Genomic DNA, 23,283 nt, shown 5'->3' on the forward strand with positions numbered 1-23,283 from the left:
AATATGAGAGCCAAGATATAAACCCACATAAATATTATCAACTGATCTTTTTATTTTTTTTGTTTCTTTGCCTTTTTAACTGTTTTTTTAATATTTATTTTTTAGTTGTAGTTGGACACAATACGTTTATTTTATTCATATATTTTTATGTGGTGCTGAGGATGGAACTCAGGGTCTCACAGGTGCGAGGTAAATGCTCTACCGCTGAGCTACAACCCCAACCCTTAACTGGGTTTTATTAGTGATAGATATGCATAATATTTGGGTTCATTTTGATATAATTATACAAGTGTGAACTATAATTTGCTCAGTTCAGTCCCCAGTACTTCCTCTCTCCCTTTCCTCATCCCTCTCAGTTTCTGTTCTTTTAATCTACTGTTATTTTCTCTATGTATTGAGAAAACTAGTTTGTTTCAACTAGTGCATTGTGGATATGCTTATCCACCCACTCAATCCCCTGTCAGCTGATGTTTAACAAAGGTGATTCAATGCTGAAGGAATGATGTTTCAACTAATGGTGCTGAAACAATTGTATTTGCCAATTAAAAAACAAACAAACAAACAAAAAAGCAAAACAAATAAACAAACAAAACTGCACACACACATCTTACCTTTTCAAATCAAACAAACAAACTCAGAATTTATCAGAAACCAAATTGTAAAATACAAAAATTAAAGAAAATTATTTAAGATACCAGTAGACAATATACTTAACCTTGGTTTGGGCAATGAATTTTTGGTTATACCACCAAAAGAACTCTCCATAAAAGAAAAAAAAACCTGGTAATTATGACATCATTATTTTTTTATTAGAGTTTTATAGTTATACATGATAGTTAGATTCATCTTGACATATTCATAAATGCATGGAATTCAATTTCAGTTCACAATTACCTCCCTTTCCCTTCATTTTCTCCTTACAAAACTACAACAAAAACAAAAACAAAAAAACAAAAAAATGCTTTCCTCGAAAGATACTGTTATGAGAATGAAAATATAACCATAGACTTAAAAAAACACGTTTTTGCAAATACATATTTGATAGACTGGTGTCCAAAACATACAAAGGTTCTTAAAGTTTAATAATAAGAAAACAAATAACCCAAATACAAATTACAAAAAAAACTATACATAGACATCTCACTGAAGAATATATACAGATGACAAATAAACATATTATAAAACATTCAATATCATATGTTACTAGGCAGTTGTAAGGAAAAGCAACAATTAGTACCACTACATAACTGAGAATGCCCGAAATCCAAAACACTGACAACATTCAAAGCTGATGAGGACACATAGCAGCAGGAAAATTTTTTTTCAGTGCTGCAAGGAATGCAAAATCTTATAGCTACTTTAGAAGAAAATTTGAACTTCTTATATATCCAATTCTTCTCTAAATATATAATGCAACAATCATGCTCATTAGTATTTACCTGAGTAGCAAATATGCCCATACAAAAATCTGTAGATGAAGTGTTATGGTAGCTTTATTCACAATTGCCAAATCTTGGAAGCAAACAAGATGTCCTTCTATAGGTAAATGGATAAACAAAGTGTGGTACATTCATATAATGGAATATTATTCAGTGATACAAAGAAATGAGCTATCAAACTTCCTAAAGACTTAGAGGAATTCAAATGCATATTACTAAATGAAAAAATTCTTTTCAAGACTTACTGTTTTATTTCAACTACATATCATTCTTCATTCTGGGAAAGGGTAACCAAGTAGACAGTTAAAAGATAGTGATTGCCAGGTTTTGTTGTTGTTGTTGCTTTTGGTAGGGAGGGGAGGATGACTGGTAGATAAAACACAGGGTCTTTTTACAGTAGTGAAACTATTTTTCAAGATTATTATAATGGTGGAGAGTACATGTCCTCATACATTTGTCAAAGTCTAGGGAAATTACAACATGAAGAGTGAACCCTAATATTAACAATAGACTTTAGTCCACAATGATACATTAATATTGGCTCATAAATTATAGCAAATAGAAAAGGTATTAATAATAGGAGATGTTGTGGGGAAGAGTAATGAATATGAAGGAGCAAAGTATTTTCTCCCAAAACTTCTCTAAAATAATAAAGTCTAACAGTCTATTAATTTAAAATAATCTGACACAGATGCCCAATTGGAAGACTTATTTGTAGAGATGATGTATTTCATTGCTTGAGTTCCATGGGCTTCAGTATATCACGCATGGGCATATTCTGAATTTGTTTTTGGATGCATTCCTAGATATCCATCTGTTTTGAGACTTTGTAGCAAGATAATTAACTGGTACAAAAATGAAGATGCATTGCTTTAAATATCATCTAGGCCAAGATTTTTATCTTGACTGTATGAAACTTTTAGAATACTGAATAATCACTCAAGTTCACTTTCTTCTTGCCTTTTTTTTTCAATAATTGTGCATACTGAGATCATGTTCTTATTTTATTCCTCACTGGTAAGAATAAAAATTGAAAAATTCTGTTGACCAGTCAATGGAAAACATCATCATAATTTAAGTTAATGGCAATATGGAAAAATATGCTTTTTCCTAGTATTTTCTGTCATTTCTCCCTACCTTTTATTAATATACAGAAAAGCTGAAATACTTGTGCTCAAAACACATATACATGGTAACCTAACTTCTATAGTAAATACTTTTTATTTGCTTCATTACCTGTCAGTATGTCTTCACATCCCTTTGTCTATCCAACCCAACTCATTGGTACACTTCAATGTATTTTGGAAACATCAGTATACATCATCCCTGATGGGTGTTTGCACAAAATTTTATTTGGGGTTTGCTTTCAACATAATTGCATACTTCATAAGTTTTGACAAACATATACCTCTTCATCACCACTATCAAGAGTCAGAACACTGCTTTCACTCCAAATTTCTCATTCTTTTGATCACAAGCAACACCATTTGTAGCCAATTAAAGACGGAAGAAAAATAATCAAAGGACTAATGTTACCTGAATTTAAGATATAATCTATATCAATTATAGTCAAGACAGTTTGGTACCCGTGAAAGAATAGACAGTTTATCAGAACAGATTAGAAAACCCAGAAGTAGACTCATATAAATTGAATCAGGTAATCTTTGAGAAAGGTGCAAAGCCAAACCAATGCAGAAAGGATAGTTTTTTCTTTTTTTTTTTAAGCAAATTATGTGTAACCAAATGGAAATCCACACACAAATGTAAATTTAGAAAAAAACCTGACAGCTTCCATCAGGATTAACTTTAGATGAAAATGTACAATGCAAAATGTCCAGAAGAAAATTTTCATGATCATGAGCTTGTCAATGAATATTTAGATACAAAAAACATATACATAAAATTTAAAATGGTAAATTATATTTTATCAAAAAGATCTTCATGTTGGGTGCAGTAATCCCAGTGATTTGGGAGGCTGAGGCAGGAGAATTACAAGTTCAAACCCAGCCTCAACAACTTACTGAGGCTCTAAGCAACTCAGCAAGACCCTGTCTCTAATAAAATATTAAAAATGGCTGGGGATGTAGCTCCAGTGGTTAAGTGCCCCTGGGTTCAATACCTGGTACCAAAATAAATAAGTAAATAAATAAATAAATAAATAAAACTCTTTCATTATAAGTGACACTTAGAACAAAATAGAATAAATGATTTGCATGTGTTAGACCCTTGCAACTCAAAGATAAATCCCACTTTGTTATGAAATATAACCTTTTTGATGTTTTGGGGAATTCAGTTCCTGCCCATTTTATTGAAGGAGTTTCCTTCTGTGTTCATTAGAAGTGTTAGCCTATAGTATTCTTTCTTATCTTCTAGAGTTTTGGATTCACCTTGGTAACTGGGAGATGTTGGAACAACAAAATTAATTTGAACGTGTTCTCCTTTGTTTTGTAAGGAGTTTAAGAAGGATTGGAATCAATTATTCTCTGAATGATAGAATTCAATTGTGAAGCCATCCAGAGCTAGGCTCTTCTTTGCTGATATTCTTTTAATTATTACTACTCCTTCAATTACTTTTTTTTCTTATTGATATTTTCTATTGTTCTATGCTTCTTGATTCAGTGAGGGAAGGATATATATTTTTTGGAATTTATTTATTTTCTTTAGCTTATTTAATTTGTTAACATATAACTGTTCCTTTTGATTCTTTTCATGTATGAGACACACATAATGTTTTAGCGTTCATTTCTGATTTTATTAATTTTGGGCTTCACTCTTTTTTTCTTGTTTAATCTAGCTAAATGTTGATTTTGTTTATTAAAAAGAATGACTTTTAGTTTTGTTGATTTTTTCAGTTTCTCTATTTTCTATTAAATTAATTTCTATTCTAATTTTTATTATTTCCTCTTTTTAAACTTAGATTTATTTATTTTTTCTTCTTTTTCCAGATCCTTGAGTTATAAATTCAAATGATACACAAAACTAACAAATGAAGGCTAGAAAATGCATTACTAGCTCATGAGAAACAGAAACAACAGCTGATAAATTTTAACATCTTTTCATGGTAAACACTTAAAACAAAATAGGACACAAGGATATTTTCTCTATGTAATAAAGGCCATTGATAAAAATGCCACTACTGACATAACAATCAATTGGGGAAAAAAATGAAAGCTTTTTCTCTAAGATTTGGAACAAGACAAGGATACTCACAATCATTACTTTATTCACCATATTACTAGAAATACTAAAATAAATTGGACAAAAAGTGTATCCAAGGGGTGAGGATGTGGCTCAAGCGGTAGCGTGCTCTCCTGGCATGCGAGCGGCCCGGGTTCGATCCTCAGCACCACATACCAACAAAGATGTTGTGTCCGCCAAGAACTAAAAAATAAATATTAAAAAATTTCTCTCTCTCTCTCCTCTCTCTCTCTCTCTCCTCTCTCACTCTCTCTTAAAAAAAAAGTCTATCCAAGTCAGAAAGAAAGAAGTAAAATTATTTCTGTCTGTAAATGACATTATATTAAATATAGAAAGCCATAAAAATTTTGCTAAAATGTTATTACTAATAAATTAATTTAATAAAAATGCAGGTTACAAAGTTGATGTACAATTATAAGGTGCATGTATTTATAGCAAAAATGATATAAATAAAAAAGAAACCAGGCCAGGGTTGTGGCTCAGTAGTAGAGCACTTCCTTAGCACATGTGAGGCAGTGGGTTCGATCCCCTGCACCACAGAAAAACAAACAAAATAAATAAAATAAAAGTATTGTGTCCCTCTACAACTAAAAAACCAAAACAAAAAAAAAATTTAAAAAAAAGAAAGCAAGAATATATTTCCTTGTACAATAGTATCAAAAAATAAACCATTTAGTAATGAATTTGACCAAGGATGTGAAAAATCTGTTCAATTAAGAAGATAAAATAAACTATGTAATGTTTGTGGGTTGATAGAATTAACATTGTTAAAATTTCCATATTACACAAAGTGAAATTTTCCACTGAAACCAAAAAGAAAAAAAAATAATTTAAATTTATTAAAACCAAATATGCAAATAATCTTGAAAAAGCAAAATCATAGACATACTTCCCAATTTCAAATACATTACAAATTATTTTAAATAGCACATTATTTAAAATACCATGACATGGATATAAAGTCAGATGTACTGACCAATAAAACAGAATAGAAAACCCAGAAATAAACTTATTCATTCATGGTCAACTGATCTTTAACAAGATTGCTGTTATGGTTTGGATGTGAGATGTCCCTCAAAAGCTCATCTTTGAGACAATGCAAAAAAAATTTAGAAGTGAAATGACCTAAGCAATTAATTAATCCCCTTACAGGGATTACCTGAGTGGTAACTGAAGGCAGGCGGGATGTGGTTGGAATATGTGGGTCCCTGAGGGAGTGCCTTTGGGGTGTATACATTTTGTATCTGGTGAGTGGAGCTTTTCTCTGCTTCCTTTGCGCCGTGTCTCCAGCTGCTTTTCTCTCCTCCACTCTTCTGCCATGATGTTCTGCCTCAGTTCGAGCCCAAGGAATGGAGCTGTCTATGGACTGAGACCCTCTGAAATTGAGCCACAAAATAAACTTTTCCTCCTCTAATTGTTCTTGTGAGATCTTTATATGACAGCAATTAAAAAGCTGACTAAACCAGAAATTGGTACTGAGAAGTGGCATTGTTGCTTTGACTAACCTGACCGCGTGGGTTAGAAGCTTTTGGAGCTTTTTGGAATTTTGGGGAGGAATTTTGAAAACTTTAGAGCTGGAAAAAATTTAGATTGTTGTATATGGAGCTTAATGGGCAATTTGGTGTGAACTCAGAAGACCAGAATGCTGATAGGACTGTGTATAGTGAAGACAGGGTTCATGAGTTTCAGAGAACACTATTGGTCATTGGACTAGATGCCATTCATGTTATACTCTGGCTAAGAAGTTATCTACATTTTGCCAATGTCCTGAGACTTTCTGTAAGGCTGATTTTTAAAGTGATGGATTTCTTAATCTTGCAGAAGAAACTTCCAGGCACCATAGTATTCAGGTCGTGGCATGGTTCTTGCTGGCAGATTTTAGCCAAGTTGATTGTGATATTCAGAGCAGAAAGCAAATCAGAAAAGACTTGAAAGGGGCTGGGGATGTGGCTCAAGTGGTAGCGCGCTCGCCTGGCATGCGTGCGGCCCGGGTTCGATCCTCAGCACCACATACCAACAAAGATGTTGTGTCTGCCGAGAACTAAAAAATAAATATTAAAAAAAAAAAAAAGAAAAAAAAGAAAAGACTTGAAAGATGGGAGTAAAACTGGGGTTAAGGAAATTTGCAATTTTTAAAGACATTACCACTGACATGGTTCTCTGGCTGCCAAGCCATGCAGCCAGGCTACTGGTCCCCTGCTGACAAGTGGCAGTGGAGTAGTGGAGCGGTAATAAAGTAGCAGTGAGGGTGGGTTGGAGTGCAGGCACCAAGCATGGGTTATGGCTCCATGATATGCGTCATATAGGTGCAGCGAAGCACACAGTCCTGTGTTCCTTGGAATCTAGATCTGGGCGTGGTGTGGAGGCCTGCTACAGAAGCCTTGCTCCATACAGTGTTGCAACACAGAAACTACAGAGACCATTGATGACCTCAACCTCCTACTTGCTGACCTGAAACCAGAAGAAAATGGAAGTGAGGCAGACCTGAATAGTTGGTTCTTAAGAATTGACCAATGGTGTTAGTATGTTACTAAACCTTATCCAACAGCCCTGTGACTTCTAAACTCAATTAGCATAAGTTTGGACCAATAACAGTGACACAGGTATATTAACACCTAGACTAGGACATTCAGTCAGGTTTTCTCTTAGTTCCTCTCTTGCACTTAGAGTTCTGTTCCGGTTTCTATTCTTCAATAAATTTTACTCTTACATTCATTTACTCTGGTCTGTGGATTTCATTCTTCAAATTCACAAGACAAGAACCCTGGAAGAAGAAATTGGCAGTGAGCTGTTGTGGTCTTCTGCAACACTAGAGAGTATGACCTGCCATTAATAATTGTAACACTTCTGGCTGCAGAGGCCTGCATGTTGTGAGCACTCAGCTGCCAGCAGAAGCAGTAAATTGAATTTCAACTCAAAACTCCAGTTTCATCTAGACTAAAGAAATGCTGAAGTCTTTGTCCAGAGACAAGTAAGATGGCTTAAGGGAATCGCAGGGATTGGCAAGACCTTACCCATCTCAGGCTAAAGGGAGTAAACCGAAAATTCCTTTGAAGAGAGACCAGTGGAGCACTCTGCTTACACATGAGGACATAGGAAGTTGTTTCACCAAGCTCAGCCACCCAGGCATTCAGAGGTTACTGCAGCCAGGGTCCCTGGAGGCTAGGCTACTGCTTGAGATTGCAGCAGATCTTGGTGTCATCCACATGGCACTGGTTCTACAGGTTGCAGGATGTTGGAATTAGGGGTTACGGAGACTTACAACTAGATTTCAAAGATGGCCTGGAAGGCTAGGCAAGGTGTAGCAGGGTTGGAGTCCATGAAGAATTCTCCTGCTAGGGTGAGATGTGGAGATGTGAGGGAGAAGCCTAAGTTGCCGTGGAAAACCACCCTCAGCCCCAAGAGTAAGAAATGCCAGTATTGTGGAATGTCTGCCTAAGAAATCTGCAGGTATCTTTCAGAGACAGCCAAAAGAGACATAGTGTGCACTGCAACCAGCAAAGCCATAGGATTGGAGCTACACAAACCCTTTGGAAAGGTCATCACCACTCCATGTTGCCTCAGATGCCAGGTGTAGAGCTATAGGACTTGTAAGCCCAGCTGGATTTCAGTTTTGCTTTTGGTCCCATCCTTTCTTTCCATGTCCCTATTTTTTTTTTCAGAATGGAGTTGTTTACCATACTATATCTTTGTATATTGGACATATGTAACTTGTTTTTGATATTTACAGGAGCTCACACTAAGTGCTTGCCTCAAGTCTCAGTGGAAACTTTGGGCTTGAACTTTTGGGAAATCTTGGAATTCTGGAGACTAGGGATTCATGGAGATGAAATAAATGTGTTTTGCATTGTGAGATGCTCATGAGCTTCTGGGTATCAGGGGCAGAATGTATGGTTTGGTGTCTCCCAAATGAGTCCCCCTTATGTGTGCAAAGTGTGAAAAGACTTAGAAGTCAAATGATTGGCTTATTTGAGCCTTAACCCAATCAGTGACCTCTGAGTGGGATTAACTGAGTCATACCTGAAGGCAGGTGGGGTGTGGCTGGAAGAGGGGGTCATCCTGGGTGTCACTCTGTGGTGTGGAGTCCCTTTCTGTTTCCTGGCACCATGTCTCCACCTGTTTTCCTTTGCTCCACTCTTCTGTCATGATGTTCTCCCTCACTCAGAGCACTGAGGAATGGAACCAACTCTCTGTGGACTGAGGCCTCTGATACCATGAGCCCCCAAACAAAATTTTCCTCCTCTAGTTGTTCTTTTTGGATCTTTTGATCACAGTAATGAAAAAAGTGACTAAAACACTTTCTAGCAATAAACAATGGGGAATAGATCATATTTTCTATCAGTGGTATTGAGATAACTGGATGTCCATATGAAAAGGAATGATATTGGATTCTTATCTGACACTATATACAAAAATCAACACAATATGTATGAGGACTCAAGCTAGAACTGTAAAACTCCTAGAAGAAGACAGAGGAAAAGCTTTTTGATATTGTCTTGGCAATGACTAATCATATATAACACCAAGAGTACAGGAAATAAGGTAAAAATAAAGAAGTGGAATTACGTAAAACTTAAAAGCGTCTCTGCAGCAAAAGAATCAATGAAATGAAAACTCAGTCTGTTAACTGGGAGAAAATATTTGTTAAACATGTATAATCTAATCATGTATAATGTAATGCCTATACAGTGTCTTCCATCTCAATTTAAAATTTCCATATTAGACGTGTGGTTTGTTTTATTTACATATCTTCCTTGTCTTTACTTTATATGGTCAATCTTTCCTGTATCTTCTTGAAACTATAGGATATATTTTAATGTCATTTGTTTGCTAATTCTATTACCTGTGCCATTTCTGTGTAGATGTTCATTGATTGCTTTTAATGCTCATTCTGGGTCTTATATTTTTGTATGTATTTTATAGTAGGTAATTTTTACTGGGCATCAGGCATAAATTTTAACTTCTGGTGTGCTGGATCATATTTTATTCCTAGTTAAGTCCGTCTTGAGTAGATGTGTATGAGGTAATTCTGAGATAGGTTTTTAAGTCATAAGACAGAAAAATTTTTAGATTATTCACCTCTATCTTAGAGAATTGGCTGGCATATAAGGATAAATCAATAGTATGACTTTTTATTCTAAAGGCCTTTTACTCTTTTTTTCATCTTCAATATTAATCATTGTGACTGGCACATAGATAATTGAAAAAGTTCTACACTTTTAGATTTCTTGATTAAGAAGAAAATTATATGAATCAGACAACTTGTAGTTCATTGTTTTCATAGGATTTTAATTATATATTTAAAACATATATAACTTAAAACTTTTGTTATCCTATTTTTAGCATAATTTAGATGTATTTGATCTCAGATTAATGAATGCAAAAGTATGATAACTTTTTAAAAAAATCCTATGGTTTCTAAGCAACATTAATTGATAAAATGTGAATTAATCATTTATAAGTTCTTGAAAAGTACAGGCTACACTAATGAGTAATTAATTTTCTGTGAACATTTATAATAAATTAAAAATTACTATGTATATGAAAGATTCATATTATCATACTTGGCCTTTACTAAAGAGAGTTACATAGCTTTTTAATAATTTTCTGTTATTTGAAGATATTAAATAGGATAAAAATGAATTAATTCTTTTGGCCTCTACATCTTGAAAAAACTTGAAGGAATATTGGATTTCTCACTCTGCTTTCTAGTCATGTTGTACCAAAAAACCATTCTTTATAAATAACATATTGTTATTCTTTTGTTTCCTATTGCTTTAGTTCTTCATTTTAATAAAGCTATTTTTAATAGTTCAGTCAGCTTAGAGGAATGAAGGAAAAAAAAGACAAGCTTCATGTTTTATTGATAGCCGAAAGAAGAATAAAGAGTATCAGCCTCATTGGTAATCCAGGCTGCCTATTAGTGGTAGAGACCTCAAATTCTCATTAGCTCTTAGTTTGCATTGAGAATCTTCCTTCGAGTACTTTCTCATTCAAAGCTAAGATTTCTTATAAAAAGATTGTGTTCTATTATCCAATGTGAAAAATCTAAAGTCTTTTGACTATGAAATTTTGCCTCTCATATATGTTTTTATTTTTAGAACACAAAATTTGGAATTTATAATTAATACTTAATGTATAGGCTTCTGTGGTATATGCTCCCAAAGGATAGGATATTTTCCTGAATTTCTTATATATCTCTACATATTTGCTATGATAGCAATTATGAATTAATTTTCTTTAAATAATGTTAAATATTTGCTAATTGAAATAATTCTATAATACATTTTCATGCTAATTTTTCTTTTTTGCTAATTCTATTACCTGTGCCATTTTTTTTGTGGATTTTTATTGAATGTCAGTTATGAATTTTAATTTACTGTGTGCTGGATAAATTTGTATTCCTAGTTAGGCCAGTGTGCATGAATAGAATAAATATTGTATTTAAATATTCATGTGGTCAATTTTCTGAACTTTCCAATTCTGTGAAGAGTGCCATCAAATATTTTTCTTCATTGTAAACTCAAACCACTAACCTTACTTGCTATCACTTTTAAGATATTATAATTTTTTTAATTTATTTATTTTTACAATAGAGAAACCCATTCTTTTTTTTATTTTTTTATTTTTTGACATATATAAGAACATTTTATTGAAAAATCTATCTTAAAGATTCATAGTACATATTCTAAGTGCAATTAAAATTAATATTAGTATTATGCCTGAATTATATTTATATTTTCTATATTTTCATGTCCAACCTTAGTTTTTATTTTAGCAATATATTACATCCATCTTTTTGTTATTAAGCTTAAACTTGATACTAAACTTAGATTAGATATGCATTCTTCTGTCATGTATAACAAATTGAAATAAATCAATAAATTAAAAAAATATATTTTTAAATGAAGGGAAATTTGATCAATTGCTGGGTCTTATGATAGTTGTATGTTTAGATTTTTAAAAAAACCTGCAAAACTGCTTTTCAGAATAGCTATACTATTCTTTAATTCCACTAGAAGTGTGTGAATGGTGCCAATCTGAAAACTTTTTGCCTGATCATAAATCCTGAAAATTCTCAAGACCAGGGGATGTAGCTAAGTCATAGAGTGCTTGCCTAGCATGCCCCAACTCTAAGTGTACTCCCCAATAACACACACACACACACACACACACACACACATGCTCACACAGAGAAAACATCCCAGTTTGAAAAGTATATTGTTTACATTTATAGAAGTTTTGCAGAATTTCTTTAAAACTTTAATTAGTTCAGGGAAGAATTGACATTTTTGCTATGTTGAGTCATCTTCTAATCCATCAACAAGCTAAGTTTTTAAATTTATGCAGATCTTCTTTCTTTATTTTGTACTTTTTTTGACAAGTGTATTGTTTTTAGCATACAAGTAGTGGATATGTTTTGATAGATTGCATCTAATGTCTTATTTTTAAAATGATTACAAATGGTATTACATTTTTAATTTTGATGTCCACATGTTCATTCGTAATATATAAAAATTAAAATTTATTTTCATAAGTTTTTGGATAGCCTGTGATCTTGCAGAGCTCTTTAAGTCAAGGAGAATTTCTTCATTTCTCAATATGCAATAATTTTCAACATAAGCAAATATGTCATCTGCAAATAGGTATTATGTTATTTCTTATAATGTAACTGTATGCCTTTTGTTTATTCATTTATGCCCTAGATATCTATCACTATATTAATAGTGATGAGAGTGAATTTCCTTATTCTAATTATCAGGAAAAAGCATTCAATCTTTGAGTTATTAAATGTGATGTTTGCAATAGTTTTATTTTCTCTAAAGTTAAGAATATGCCTCTCTGTTCCAATTTATTTGGAGATATGAATCAATTTTGAATTTTGTTAACTATTTTTTTCCGTTAATCCAAAAGTCATGTAATTTTCTTCTTTATTTTATTGTGGATTATTTAAATTGAATTTTTAATATTGAATCATGTTTTTAGTTTGTGTAGAATGGGTACCAATTCAACACTAGATATTTAATAACATTTTATGGTGCAATCATCTATGCTTTTGATTCTTATTTTAGGAATTTTAACAAGTAAATGAAATTTTTAAAATGTTTTCTTGTTTTTAAATTTTTAAATTTAATTAGTTATATATGACAGTAGAATGCATTTTGACACATCATACATAAATGCAGTGTAATTTCACATTCTTCTGGTTGTAGATGAGGTCTAATTACACTGGTTGTGAGTCATATATGCATATAGGGTAATAATGTCCAATTCATTCTACTATCATTGAACATTTTTAATGTATCTGTTTTCTCTGTGTATGGCTTCTTTTGCGAAAGATCTATGTTGTTCCTTTGCCAGTTTCAGTTGGATCTTCTTTTCTTTGCTTTTTAGTTATTTAAGATATATATATATATATCTTAAATAATATATATATTTACATACACATATACACATATATGTATTATATATGTATCTTCATATATATAGGTATCTTAATGATACATATGTATGTATGATATATATGTATGTATCTCCAACCCAAGGGAATGAGGTCACTTCTGCAAATTGCTACCTCTGCAAACCGCATTGTCCAAGGGTGAAGAGGCTGCATTCCAGAGTGGAACAGAGAATGGCTCTTTCTGTTGTGGGCACCAAAGTTTACAACTTTTGCCTTACAGGCTACATTAGCTTCTTTTCACCAGAGTCAAACTCCTAAGGCCTCCTCCTCCTGTCCCAAGCAAATCAACCAATTTTATCTATATTATTTATATTATCTATCTATCTATCTATCTATCTATCTATCTATCTATCTACCTACCTATCTATCTATAGATTGAAATATATGTATATATAGATATAATTAGTTTCTTATCAGATGTATGGTTTTCAAATATTTCCTCTCAATTTGCAGGTTGTCTTCAGTTTATTAATTGTCTTCTTTGTAGTGGAAAAGTCACTGGTCCTAAGTGCATTGGCTAAGTGCATTGGCTTTTTTCTTTTGTTGTCTGTGTTCAGCCAACAAAGGTCATGTCCAAAGAGATATTGCATGTAAAAGCATCATAGAACCTTCCCCTGTTGTCTTCTATTAGTTTCATTTTTTAAGGTTTTATGTGTAAGTCTTTAGTCCATTTTGAATAGATTTTTGAATAAGTGTGAGATACGGGTTCAATGTAAATCTTAAACATTTTTAATAGTTTTATCTTTAATTTTCATTTAAAGATATAAATGACTTTAACAACCATCACAGAATTATGGTATTATAAATTTTGATTGTTTAATTTTACCAGTGTGTTTTAAAGTTCACATCTCATATTACAAATTGGTATTCTTTTCTTTCAGCTTCAAGAATCACCTTTGGCTTTCTCATAAGACAATTCTAGTGCTAATAACTCCTATAGCTTTTGTGTAGGAAAGTCTTTATATCTTCTTTATTTCTGATAAACAGCTTTCCTGGGTACAGTATTCTCACTGGCAGTGTTTTTCCTCTAACACTTTGAATATATATGCTACTCTCACCTGTGCTGGAAGGCTTCTGATAAATCCGTAACAACTGTGGTGAAGTTTCCTGGTTTGTGGCATGCTTATGTTGTTCACTTTCTGCTTTCAGAGTCCTCTCCTTGTCTTTTATTTCTGAGTCTTGGCATAGCCTTGTTTGGATTGAATCTGATTAGAAACCTTTAACCTTCTTGTACCTGCTTGTTTGTATTTTCCCCCAGATTTGCAAAGGTTTTGTAAACATTGTCTGTGCTTCACAAAACTTCTACATCACAAATATGTACTCTTTTGATACTGTCCATAAATCCCATAATTTTTTTCATTCCTTTCATCCTTTATTTTTTCTCCTCTTACTGCATATTTTTTCTTTCAAGTAATCTGTCTTCAGGTTCATGTGTTCTTTCCTGTGCTTGACCAGTTCTGCTGCTGATATTCTCAATTGCTTTCTTCATTTTATGTATAGTATTTTTTAGTTTCAGAATTTATTTTTAATAATTTTAATTTATTGAATTACTAATTTTGGTTATTTATAGTCTTCTTGATTGCAGTCAATTATTTCTCTGTATTTCTTAAAGTTCTTTGGATTTATTTAAAACAATTTTTTTTTGAATGATTTGTCAGACACTTCATATATCTGTCTCTTTGGAGTGAGTTATTAGGAGATTTCTGTATGTTCTTTTGTGGTGTTACATTTTTGTTTTTCATATTTCTGGTTACCTAGCCTTGAGGTATGTGTATTTTTTTTTCATATTTCTGATTACCTAGCCTTGAGGCATATACTTAACCCTTTACCAGTCAGTTCATCCAGAGATTCTGGTCAGATTATTTTGCCAGGTTTGTGTGTGTGGTTTGTGCCTGGAGTCCTTAGGCAGGCTGGACTGGTGCCTGGGGTTAGTGGGCAGGTGAGCATGGCACTCAGGATGGTGAACTTGGGCTTGTAGTCTAGTTTCTTGAGGGTGATCCTGGAATCTGATACACTGGGGAGTGGCCTGAAGTCTAGGTCCATGGTGTTGACCTCTCTCTAGTGTAGGCCTTTAAATTAAGTCTGCATGGGCTAGCCATGTAGAAGAATGGGCCTGGTATCTGGGTCTATTGGGATGGGTTTGGTGTCTGAGGTAAAGAAGATGATTCATGCAATGTAAAACTGTCCTTCATACAATCTTTATGACATCTTTTCTTATTTCTGTGCTATGCTCAGGTGTTACAATCTGTCTCCTGGTTTTCTTATCTCTCATGTAGATATTTTTTGCATGAAGGTAGTTGTTCAAATTCCTATTTCTGCAGAAGAAATGAGCACTAGAAATTTTGGTCGTCTTGGACATTAGCCCTCATAGTTTATGTTTTTAAAGACCTGGTCTATTACATCTAAGTTTTGAAATAAATATGTAGAATTATTCATCATATCACTTTATTATCTCTTTGAAGTCTTCAGGAACTGTACTAATAGCCTCTGTTTTTTTTTTAAAGAGAGAGAGAGAGAGAGAGAGAGAGAGAGAGAGAGAGAGAATTTTCTTTTAATATTTATTTGTCAGTTTTTGGTGGACACAAAATCTTTATTTTATTTTATGTGGTGCTGAGGATGGGACCCAGCGCCCTGTGCATGCCACGAGCGCATTACCACTTGAGCCACATCCCCAGCCCTAGCCTCTGTTTTATTACTAGAAATTTGTCAATTTTATTAATGTTTTCAAAGAGTTGACATACTCTTTCATGGATTGCCTCTATTTTTTGACTTTTAATTTGTTTGACTTATGCTTTTATTTTTGTTTTGTTCCTCCTACCTTTTGCTTTGGATTTATTTTACAGTTCTTTTCCTAGTTTCCTAAAATAGAAGCTTCAATTATAGAATTGAGTTTTTTTTTTTTTTTTAACCAGGGATTGAATCCTCTGGTACTTAATCACTGACTATATCCCTAGTGCTTTTTTAAATTTAGAAACAGGTCTCACTGAGTTGCTTAGGAGATCACTAAATTGCTGAGGCTGATTTTGAACTCATAATCCTCCTGGCTTAGCATACCAAGCTGCTGGGAATACAGGTGTACACTATTGCCCAAAGTTATACTTGACATTTTTAAAATATAATTTAAAATAGTATCAGAATGATTGCAAATTCAGACAAAAATCTAAAGTAGATATGCAAGAGACCTCACACTAAAATCTACAAAATGTTAGTGAGTTCTTAAGAATAATCCAAGCAATTGGAACACTCAATATCATTAAAGTCAATTTTCACATAGTGTATAAATTAAAGTTTTTTTTTTTAAACAAAAGCTTAGCATTTGTTTTGTGTCTTGAGAATCGATGACCTTAGACTAATGTGTTTTCCATCAAATAAATGCAAGGCAAAAGAATGACAGAGTGTCTTGAAGAATAATGAAATTAAGAGATTTAAATGATCATCTTTCAGTGATTACTATATATCTACTATAATCAAGAAAGATTCTTCTTGATGACAAAATAATTATATAAGAGCAAGAATCTAAGAATGATCTCTACCTATATTGTTACTTGACTTAAAACAAAGAAAAGCCAGTGTGTGGTGGCACACACCTGTAATTCCAGTGGCTTGGGAGGCTGAGGTAGGAGGATTACAAGTTCAAAGCCAGCATCAGCAAAAGTTAGGCACTAAGTAACTCAGCGAGACCCTGTCTCTTAATAAAATACAAAATGGAGCTGGGGATGTGGCTCAGTGGTTGAGTGCCCCTGAGTTCAATCCCTGGTACTCCCTAAACATCCAAAAAACCAACGAAAAAAAGCCAAAAAAAAAAAAAAAACAAAAAGACAAAGACAACATAAAAATATAGTTTTTGTAACACATGTTACTAGGGCTAATGGATATTTTTTTATGAAAAATGGATTATTACAATAAATCAAATAATTCACACAAACTATTTATAGACATTAAATGAGTAAAATTCAATAACTTATATACTGGACTTCAATAAATTTAAAAACTTTGCTCATTAAACATTTCTTTAAGAGAATGAAAAGGTAAGTGACAGACATGGAAAGGATATTCTTTATACAAATAGCTGAGAAAGTACTTATATCTAGAACACACAGAGAACTCCTACATATGAATTAGCATAAGAGAAAGGATCCACTAAAAATGTGCCTAACATGACATAATTCATAAAACAGTTTAGCTAATCAAACTATGAAAATATGGCTCTGATATTGTCTCTCAGTGAAATGTAAGTTATATCCACAATGTGATATTCACACCCATCAGAATGGTAAACATAAAGATTGACATCCCCAAGGCTTGATATAACTATGAAACAATTAGATTTCTCATCTGATACTTGTGGGAACATGGCTTGAATAAACCAATTTGGACAACTAGCAATGTCTAATAATGTTAAAATATGCCTACTTTATGACTCGCCAAATTCACATAAATTAATGCATAACTATGTTGTAAAACTAGAATATTTATAGCAGTTTTATAATAGTTCAAAGCTGGAAACAGTACAAATGGTTATAAATGATAGAGTATATTTACTATGATAGAATGTATTTACTACTTAAATATTTACTGCCCAATTTTTTTCTAAAGATTACTGAAAATTGTTTTAAAATGCTTTTTAAAAATATCTGGCCTACATTTACTGTGCTATGTTTGATTATATAAACTACACATATTCTTAGTAAACAATTCAAATTATCAGCCTATAGTTAACCTTAAGTAAAAAAAGTAAATTGGAGAATAATCCAGGTAGAATGCTTCTAACTTTGGTAAGTTACATATAGGCATATTTATAGTATAGATAGTCCTTATAAATGCAGAAATACTATATTAATATACAATGAAATACTTTATAGTAATAACAAATACTACAATAGGAATATAATAGTAGGAATAATTCTTACAAATATTGAAAAAGTCATATATATAATTACATTTTGTATTAACATTTAATTTCAAGAAGAATTGGCAATCTAAGTCTAAGAAGTTAAATTGCTATTGTTTAAATCATCCAGAATATAACATTTTGCTATAATAGGCAAGTTAGGACTCTGTGTGTGTGTGTTTCTGTGTGTGCATGTGCATGTGTGGGTTGGTATTGATTAGTAAAGGGCATGGAGGAATCTACTACAGGAATCTACTTATGAAAATAAGTGTACCCTGCCTAAATTTTACTAGACTTAATGTGTCACTTTGGCTTTTAACAATCATATGTGTGTGTGTGTGTGTGTGTGTGTGTGTGAGTGTGTATATGTATATATATGTATATATGTTTATGTGTGTATATATATGCATATATATGTGTATATACATATATAAATGCATGCATGTATCATAAAAATTTCTTAGGATATTTTTCTGTATAATAGTATGGCAATTGTTTAGAAAAGATAATTCCACTTAAGGATTAAATTAGATTGTTCACATACACACTATATTCACTAAAGTATTTTGTTTTTAATTTCACCAAGAGCAATATAACATAATCTCATACATATATTTCTCAATTTACATCAATATGGATTTGAATAAATATATTTATTATAGGAAGCATATTTTTTTCAATTAAACTTCAGTTTATAGAGCTGTTTTTCACAGACATAAGGTATAATTTCACAGTCCAGTTATATCAGGCTTAAGAGTTATTTTATGACATATTTTCCAGTCTTTTTCTCCTTCTTATTTGGAGTCTTAAATATTTATTGCCCTATTTGTTTTTCTAAAGATTACTGAAAATTGTTTTAAAATGTTTTATAAAATATGTGTCATACCCTAACTGTGCTATTTTTGAATATATAAATTATACATGTTTTTAGTAAATAATTAAAATAATCAGCCTATACTCAACCTTAAGTAAAAATGTATTGAAGAATAATGCAGGCAGAATGCCTCTAACTTTGGTAAATTATACATATGGCATATTAATAATATAAGTGGCCCTTAGATATTCAGAAATAAATATTTTAATTTTTTTCTCAAAGTGAATTAAATTTAGAACATTATCAACATGTTCTTGAAAAGATAACAAATATTTTAAGAATAAGAGAAGTAAATTTAAAAAGAAAAAAAAACCTCAATTTTCCAATTTGAAATGCATTTATATCAGGCAATTCCTGATCATCCTTCTTCCCTTTCCTTAATATCAGAGGTTAGCTAAGCTCCAAAATTTTCTTAATCTTCAGTTGATCATCAAGAATGTTGTCTAGTTAGACCTGCACTACTCAATTCCTGCAAGAGGAAGCAAATCAGACTTTGAAGGCAAAGGTGTGGATGAGAAAAAATTAATTATACAGATTTTAAAATGAACCAAGACTGAGAGTAACTGTATTTGACAGTGGTAACTGATCTTTAAGTCTTCATTGATGTGAAATGAGTCCTACCTGAACTTTGGCTTTGAGAATCCAGAGGTACTTGTGATACATGCATTCTACTGTGGTCCTTGTTGCAACCTCCTCTGTCTTACTTAGATCTCTACTGAGCTACTTGCTTTCCAAAGACTTTAGTTGGTAGACTCTAACAACCTTACATTCAGATAAGAGGGTTTATATTCTGAGATCTATTTTTGATGGCTCCACATATTTTCATGACCAAATACCCATACATTCTCAAGGAAAATACTTCTCCACATCTCAGTTTGCATTGTTATGCCAGATTCATGGGACCCCAATAGACCTCCAAGAGCCAAATCTGATGCAATCACAAAAGAGTCTTTATTGCAAGCTTGAGCCTGGACTCACAACCATTCCCGAAGCTGTGGGTCCCAGGGGTTGAGTCCCGGTCCTTTGTTCAGTGGGATTTTATAGGTTTTGGGGGGAATACTCTGTGCATCACAACATCACACAGCAAATCATTCTATACCACGGGAAAATCAAACAACAACTGATTAGTATATTTAATGTCGGGAAAAATTTGGGTAGGGTTGATTGGTTAATATAAGAGGGGGATTTGTTTAGGCCTGATTGGTTTAGGCCATGAGAGGTGTACGTGCTGAACTACATGGTTTCCCAACATGTTATCAACCACCATAAACTACTTGGGGGTCATCTGGCATCCCAGGTATTTTCCCTATCTCATGCTGATTGGAGGTTGCTAGTGGGGTTGCTATGGGTCCTCATCTAGCCTAACTGAGTCAGGGACACCTGGTGCCTCAGACCTCTCCTGTTTTTACAGACAAACAACTCAGCAGGGTGGGTATGTGCTTAGGGGTGCTCTCTGGGTTTTTCCAAGGACAAGGGTCATGCCCCCTTCCTTAGGAGAGGCCTTGAGGTAGAAGCTTCTGTTATTTATTTATTTTCAAAAATGGAGTCACATTAGTTCCTCAAGAACTCACTTAATTTCCTTTATTTGGTATGTTTCTTAGGTTTTCTTTTCCCACACTTCTTAAGTGAATAGACGGTCAGTATAAGATTGATTTTCTTGACCTTATTCCTGAAAATGTCTACCCTATCAAATCATATGAGGAAATATTTGCTTTATTCTTGTCTTTATATTGAGTCCAGCGTTGGATTTATCCCCTTTTCAGGATTCAGATATTTAATATATACTTATAGATTTGAACAATACTAAATTGTTTAATAAGGAAGATACTTTTCAGCCTCCATGTGTAATTGCTCTGAATATCATGTTAGTTCAAGAGTCTCTCTGGAGTCATGAAATAGAAATTAGGAGAAATAAGAATATATACAGTCAGCTCTACAAGAGAAAGATAATCTAATATGTGACAATAGATTACATTTGTGTTATGTGAGAACTTTGGACAAACTAGTTGGTCATTTCTCTTAAGAAAGCTGTTCAACCACTCCAATTCCCTATACATAGAGACTTTAGCCATCTGCAGCCAAGGCTGGGTCACAACATTCAACCTTCTAGATGTTCAGACACAAGTTAGTCAGCTTTGTTCTAAGATGCTGAGAAACTAATGTGACTCCATTTTTAAAAATAAGTAAATAACAGTAGCTTCAACCTCAAGGCCTCTCCTAAGGAAGGGGGCATGACCCTTGTCCTTGGAAAAACCCAGAGAGCACCCCTAAGCACATACCCACCCTGCTGAGTTGTTTGTCTGTAAATAACAGGAGAGATCTGAGGCACCAGGTGTCCCTGACTCAGTTAGGCTAGATGAGGACCCATAGCAACCCCACTAGCAACCTCCAATCAGCATGAGACAGGGAAAATACCTGGGATGCCAGATGACCCCCAAGTAGTTTATGGTGGTTGATAACATGTTGGGAAACCATGTAGTTCAGCACGTACACCCCTCATGGCCTAAACCAATCAGGCCTAAACAAATCCCCCTCTTATATTAACCAATCACCCCTACCCAAATTTTTCCCGCCATTAAATGTACTAATCAATGTTAAGAGTTGTTGTTTGATTTTTTCCGCGGTATGGAATGATTTGCTGTGTGATGTTGTGATGCACAGAGTATACCCCCAAAACCTATAAAATCTCACTGAACAAAGGACCAGGACTCACTCCCTGGGACTGCTGCTTCGGGAATGGTTGTGAGTCCAGGCTCGAGCTTGCAATAAAGACTCTTGTGTGATTGCATCGGATTTGGCTCTTGGAGGTCTACTGGGTTCCCACGAATCTGGCATAACATTCTAAGGTATAAATCAAAAGGTCTTTTCAGATAGTCAGGCAGCATGAGAGATTAAGACACATGATTTGGATGCATAAAAGATGATCTTTGTTGGCAAGGTGAGATAACATGTTTAATTTATTTATTTTCATAAATTTTATATTAATTTAAACTAAAATATAATTTTATAATTTCTTTACTGTTTCTGTACTATATAGTTTATGTGGGAAATTGCTAAATATTAAGATTCTCATGTAAAAAAACTTACTCTGTTCACAAGTGTTACACTTTCCATATTTTGAAAAAGTAACCAAATTATAACTTTTATATCTTTCCATTTTCATTATATCTCAGACATACTTTTAAGGGGAATAATAAATGTGATGTATTTATATCCTAATTGAAAATTTAAGACATATTGGTAAAAAAAGATGAACTAAATTCTGTTACTGAATAAATTAGATTCAGGATCAGAAACAAAGACAAAGCTCACTATGGTTCTAAATCAAGATAAGATTATATACCTTGAACTTTCAACATTCAAATAAATAATAAAATATGGAGTTATAAGCATATTCTCATTATATGAAATTTGTCTTTTAATATTTATTTAAGCTGAGAGTTTGTCCACTAGATCTTTCTAGATCTCTACAGAACTGTAGAATAAAGAGATTATCCATTCCCTTTGTTGGAAACTTCTTGAAAAACATGGATAATGCAGAATCACACTTAGATTCCTCAGAACAAATCATGCTTTTTCATGCCTCTGAACTTCGCTCATGTTGTTTTAAGAATGAAAGAAAGTCATTTCTTTCTTATGTTTTCACCTTGGAAGCAGTTTTTCAAATAATCAGCATTTATTTATCTTTCATTCCCAACACTGAATCAGAAAATTGTGTATCTCCATTAGAACTACATTCTGATTCTCTATGGAAAATATGCATTTTTCAAATGATAGATTACTCAATCTGGCAAATAAAATCTACTACTCTAAAAAATACACATTAATCTTTCTGCATTGTTGTATCAAAGGGGTGTATAATCCCAAGAAAGGGAGATACTTTATTTTAGAATAGTAAGATATGGGCAGAAAATGAGGGGTAAATGTTGGGGCTCAAGTTATGAAAGTCTATGTATTCACTGGTAGGAATAGAGGGTACTATGCTTTGGATTGGTTTCAGTATGTCCCTAAAGGTTCATCTGACGCAAAGTTGGTTCACAATGTGGCAGTATTAAGAGTTGGTGCCTATGGAATGTAATGCTTATTGGAGGTACTAACCTCAGAACGTTTTTATGGAGTAAGTTAATTTCTTCAAGAACAGTTTCTTATGAAGAGCAACACTATCACTTCCAACATTCTGGCTTCTTGTCCCACCATATTATCTTTCCTGTCGGGGTGGGGGTCTTTTCCCTTTCTACCTCTGTGCTATGTTGTGAGTCAAGGGGACTAACATCCCAATGAGGCCAATTCATCTTGTAAGTTCATCCTTCAAAAACTGTGAGTTAAATAAATTTCTTTGAAAAAAATGAACAATATATTCCTACTTGTGAGACCAGGATGCAAGAAAAGACCACTGATTCCAATCAAAATCAAATGAAGG

This window comes from Urocitellus parryii, chromosome 10, assembly GCF_045843805.1.
Source record: "Urocitellus parryii isolate mUroPar1 chromosome 10, mUroPar1.hap1, whole genome shotgun sequence".
In the NCBI taxonomy this organism is placed as follows: Eukaryota; Metazoa; Chordata; class Mammalia; order Rodentia; family Sciuridae; genus Urocitellus; species Urocitellus parryii.